Below are 5,355 nucleotides of genomic sequence, written 5' to 3' on the forward strand. Positions count from 1 at the left end.
TATCCGAAATAAAAATGTGAAATATTTTGGAGGTCATGGAGTTTGGATTTTTAGGGTTGTGTATACATTAACACCGCATTCCATGAGTAGGAATAAGGTAAAATTAAATTTGTTCACTGTGCACCAATTTTCCTCCAACTTCATTCATTTTCACCGCTAATGTTTTGCGAACTTAAGGCGACTTCCAGGGAGCATTCTAAGCCAAAGCGCGACCAGCAGAAAGTGGTAAAACATGGTCTGGGTGATAGTTAATTTCGCTATGTCGTCATCGAATCAATTCTTCCAACCAGCCCTTTTAGGAATAATTTTACTGTTCGTGTTATTTTTTGCCTTGCTACTCTTCGGTATTCGATAATATGATCAGCAATGCCACCTCTTCCTGAAGGTTCTGTGCACCACTTTTGGGTAAGGTAGATGAATCCGTATAGAGAGTTGGACTCTCATAATGGTACGTCGTCGGAATACGAACTAAATGCCTCCTTGTCACCAAGGAGCTAGCCTGGAACCGTTTGAAACCCTATTTCGGGCTAGCTCTTCCATTCTTACATTTTAGAGAAGCTTCATGTGAGGGAATTCCATTCTGACCGACAGCCAAGCGGCCATCAAGGACTTGTACGCAGCGACGACATCTTCCAGGCTGGTGGGGCAGTGCAGAGACATGCTGAACCGCCTGGACGGCACGCATAAGATCACTCTCCTCTGGGCTCCCGGGCATAGGAACATAGAGGGGAATGAACGGGCTGACGGATTGGCCAGGCAAGGCTCTGCTCTTGGCAGTCCTTCGGCGAATACAATCGGTGTTCTGTTGGCGGCTGGTGGGGGCCGAGTCTACTCGCACTACCTAGCAGCCGCGGGCCTAAGATGGCGAAGGCTTACGAGCTGTGCCAAGTCAAGGAGAATTTGGCCCGCTTATAACATAGCTCGACCACGATAGCTCCTGTACCAGACGCGTACAAATGCATTCAAGATTACGGCGGTCTGCATGGGGCACTGACCCATGGGGACCATGCCGCTGCGCTCGGCATACCCTACAATTCGCATTGCCGAAGCTGCGGCAAAGGAAGGGAAACTTTCATGCACTTTCTCTGCAAGTGCCCAGCTCTAGATAGAGTCAGGCTGCGGACACTGGGTAAACCATTCTTTGGGGACCTCAGAGAGATTTCCAGTTGCAGGGTGGGAGAGCTGCTTTCTTTCCTGAATGCTACGGGCTGGCTCTGAAGAACCGATCCAGCAGGATTCTGCCTCCTTGCTTCCATAACAACAGTCACGGTCTTACGGGTTTGTGGCATCAAAGCGGCGCACCAAAACTCTAATTGAGCTCCTTGGAGCGGCCACCGATACCTACCTACTTACCAGGGAATCCCTTTCATCAACGTGATGAGGGAGACGAAGAAAAGAAAAGTTAGTTCAAACGACCCCTGCTACCTGGATCCTACACCAGTGGAGTCTTATCTTCTTCATAGCAAGGTAAACTCGAACGTAATATGCAACACGGCGTCATCTACTGTTTAGCCCTGTGAGTTTGGGCTTAACAATACATTAAATGCCTTGTCTGATTGTGACTACTAAAACGTATAGAATTTTGTGGGGTAACAACTGGCAAATTTTGAAACTTTATTGCTACCGAAACGTTAAGAACGCCTTGTATAAGGACTGACCTTACGGGATTGACCTTTGGCTATCAAAAACCGACTATGTTTGGTTTCTGCAATATGCGTATGCGGTGGCAGGGGTCCTCAGAATGCCCGCTTTCTCCAACTTGAGCGATGGAAACTGGTCATTCTGTTTCTAAGCGAAGTAAAATGGTGGAACTCTGGAGAGTACACCTCTCCTTCTTGCGGCAATGTGCTTTTGTACTTTGGAAAGCCCAGTGGTAGTAAACGCGAATTCGGTGTCGGGTTGCTTCTGATGGCTACCGCAAGAAGCGCTCTCTTGACCTGGGAGCCGGTTTCTGGCAGGCGTCCAGGCTAAGGGGCATCACAATTGTACAATGCTACGCACCAACGCAAACTTCCAATGCAGTGAAGAGAGGGATGCTTTCTGCGAGTAATTAAACGCGTTTTCGAAGGGGACATTGTGATCGTGATAGGTGATCTGAATCCCAAGGTGGGATCTGACAACACCTTGCTCGGGCATGTCTGTTGAATGTGCGTAACAAGAGAGGCGCTTACGTCTGTCTTGCAGGGGGTCGCCATTTAATGGTCGTTTACGTTCACTTGCGTGTTGAGTTCGTTACTTAAGATAATTAATATCGATGAACATTGGGTTGCCACCAAAAATCTTCTTATCTTGGGTGCTATACAGGCCATCGACCACGTTCGGAAAGGACGTCATGCGGAATCGTGGAAGCAGAACGGTGAACGTGAGGGGTTGAAAGGGCATTGGTTAAGATCCCAAAGAAAGGGTCCTGTTTTGGTGTGACAACTGGGGGGATATCAGCGTGCTCCCAACAGTCGCAAAGATAATAGCTAAAATAATTCTGGAAAGCATCAAAGAACATCTTTAAAGTTTGATCGACATAGATCAGGCTGTTTCCTGCTCCGGATCCTCTTGCATCGATCACATTGCGCGGAGTTTAGACCTTTGCTGCATCTGCTTTTCATAGATTTTGAGAAAGCTTTCGACAGCGTGAACAGGGAGTGTATATGGAGTGCTCTACGCAGGAGGGCATATGATGGCGCCAAATGTCACATGCTGCACCGAGGTAAAATCTCGGTGGATTCCGTCCAAGGCGTAGTTCGCCAGGGTTGCATTTTGTTACCGATATTATTTCTTCTTGTTATCGGTGACGTTCATAATGCTTTCTTGCCCGGAGCACGTGGAGAGAATCGGTGGACTAAGCCAGCCTTCCTCATCCACCGTGGCTATGCTAATGACATCTGTTTGCTCTCTCATCGGGTCATAGACCATGGGCAAATGGCTCTGGATTTGGATAGGGAGGCTAGAGTTGGACTGAAGATAAACACCAATGAAACCAAGATTCTCAGTCTGACGGATCCTTACACTCGCCCTATCTGCATTAATAGGCAGAGCATTGAAAGCGTCGATCAATTGATATTTGTAAGAAGCGTAATTTCTGTCGAGCGCAGTTCTGAACTTTGAACGCATTAATAGCGCTAAATCTGCTTTCGCTGCCCTGTTTAAAATCTGGAAATGCAGTCCTCTCAACACTAAGATCAAGTTGAGATTATTCTGTGCTAGTATTCTTTCCGGGTTTATATACGGGAGTGGTACATGGAAAGTGAACTCCACTATTACCCAAAGGCTCCAAGCTTTCGTCAATACCTGTTTGCGTCATATAATTGAAGTACACTGGCCTACCACTATTCAAACGAACAACCAACACTATGTGTGCCCCTGGTATATCATGCCAAGCACATATCAACAGTTCCGTTCCGTTCCGTTCAGTATACCGGTAAACACGAGCTCCTTATTCCATTCCTCACACATCTGGATGACGGTGTGGTTCTCAATTATTTCCAACTCCTCATGAGTGAGTATTTGCTCCTGAAAATCACGGCGGGTTTCTTGGCTCCTGTCTTCACCACTGATCGCTCCAAGATTCCTCCTTTCTTGGGCTCGAGCTTAAGTTTCTTGGGTCTGATGCTGGAGGCTTAGCTCTCTCTTGGACCTCCTTAAGGGCATCTTTTGGTTTCAGGTCCTCTTTCAGAAAGCACAGATACCATTTCGCACCACTGACGCTTGTCTCCTTTCAGACGTTTGATATGGTCACTTCAGACGTACAATTGCTCGTCCCTGCCTCTTGAATGTGGACCTTTATTGATTGCGGTTTTCTCATCTGGTATGCTCTGCGACAACAGCAAGTGTCAATGGATTAAGTTGTTCTACCACGGTCCGAAAAGTAATGTTCGAAGTGTGGCGGATGTATCAAAATCGTATAGTGTCTCTGTTGGTGTTCGTTAGGAAGTGCCCTTCCACCGCTTCTCATTGCTCTTGTTATGGACATTGTCACAGGGAACATCCAACGCTTTATGCAGATGTTTTCCTAGTGAAAAAGCCTCATGCAATACGGTCTCAGATTGAGTCTGAATAAAAAAGAATTTTTGACAATCGATCAAAATCAAACATCCACTACCACTATCAGTTGCAGTGACCTGCGAGTAACTGAGCGATCTAAATATTTCGGATCAATGTTATCAGTTAATGTATCAACGAACGTCGCAAAGCTAACATTTGCCGGAATCTCGTTCTCTCTGTCGCCCTCTACAGTTCGGAGTGTTCGCAGACTACATATAAAAACAATGAACGGCGCAGCGCGATAATAAAGATGGTGTGTCAGACTAGTGGGGTAACACGCCACGATTACATTCGAAAAGAGGATACCTGCGTCGATATGGGATTGTATCGGTCGTGAAAAAATTGCGAGAGAGGTGTCTTCGATGGTGTGTAATCTGCGTTAACGAAAATTCACTTTGCAAGATTGGTGGGGACATCGAAGTCGGTGGGAAACGACTAAATGGTCAGCCGAAACAACGGTGGCTCAATACTCTACTCTGAAAGTGTGGAGACCGTTTTGACGACAAAAGGCTGAAGAAGATGTTGCCCTGGTTATACTATGGGCAGCTTCATAACTTTTTTTAGATTTTACAAGTTAATAGTTTCTGCGAATAGGTCTATCAAATAAATGATCATTAAATAGGCCCCGCACTCCTCGCCTTTACAACAAAAGTAAGTCAAAAGGTCAGCCCCGGAAAGTACTAATCGAGGCCTCCCAGTTAATACCCCACATGAGGATATTCGGGGCCCGCCTTAAATTGTGTTCATCTTATTTCGTACGGTAGTCTGGACATTTCAAGACTCCAACGACCATGTTCCTCTTACTGTGTGCAGCACCTTCTAGTTATCTATGGTGATGTATAGTTCCTGTATGCGTTCCTACCTGGCTACTGACAATTTCATTTCGCTGGCTGTTCGTCCTTTCTTCAATGCAACCCGTGCTTCCCCTAAATATTGTCTAGTTCTGGTGGCCGCAAGTCCTTTGGTTTGTTCAACGTAGACCTGGTCGCATTCTGTATAATCGATTTTGTATATTCCACTCCTCTCATTCTTTTTTCAGGCAGTCTTAGGTATCGGGACTGTGTTGCCCTTCAGTAGATGCATGGGAATCTTTTTCTGTCTTCTGAATTTTCTAGTTGTTGTCTGCTTAGGGACGTTAGTTTTATCCCCTTCAGTTGTTTTCCGTTTCGTCTCTTTAGATGCTTCACTGTTTGAAAAGTAAACTAGAAAAACAGATCATTCATCACACTATTAACTCTCTCTATAGGAAATTAGACGACATAACTCTCCGGGCATACCATCAACACCTGAAACTTGTCTGCACTACAGGAGGACGTA

Source organism: Hermetia illucens, chromosome 3, assembly GCF_905115235.1.
Source record: "Hermetia illucens chromosome 3, iHerIll2.2.curated.20191125, whole genome shotgun sequence".
Lineage (NCBI taxonomy): Eukaryota > Metazoa > Arthropoda > Insecta > Diptera > Stratiomyidae > Hermetia > Hermetia illucens.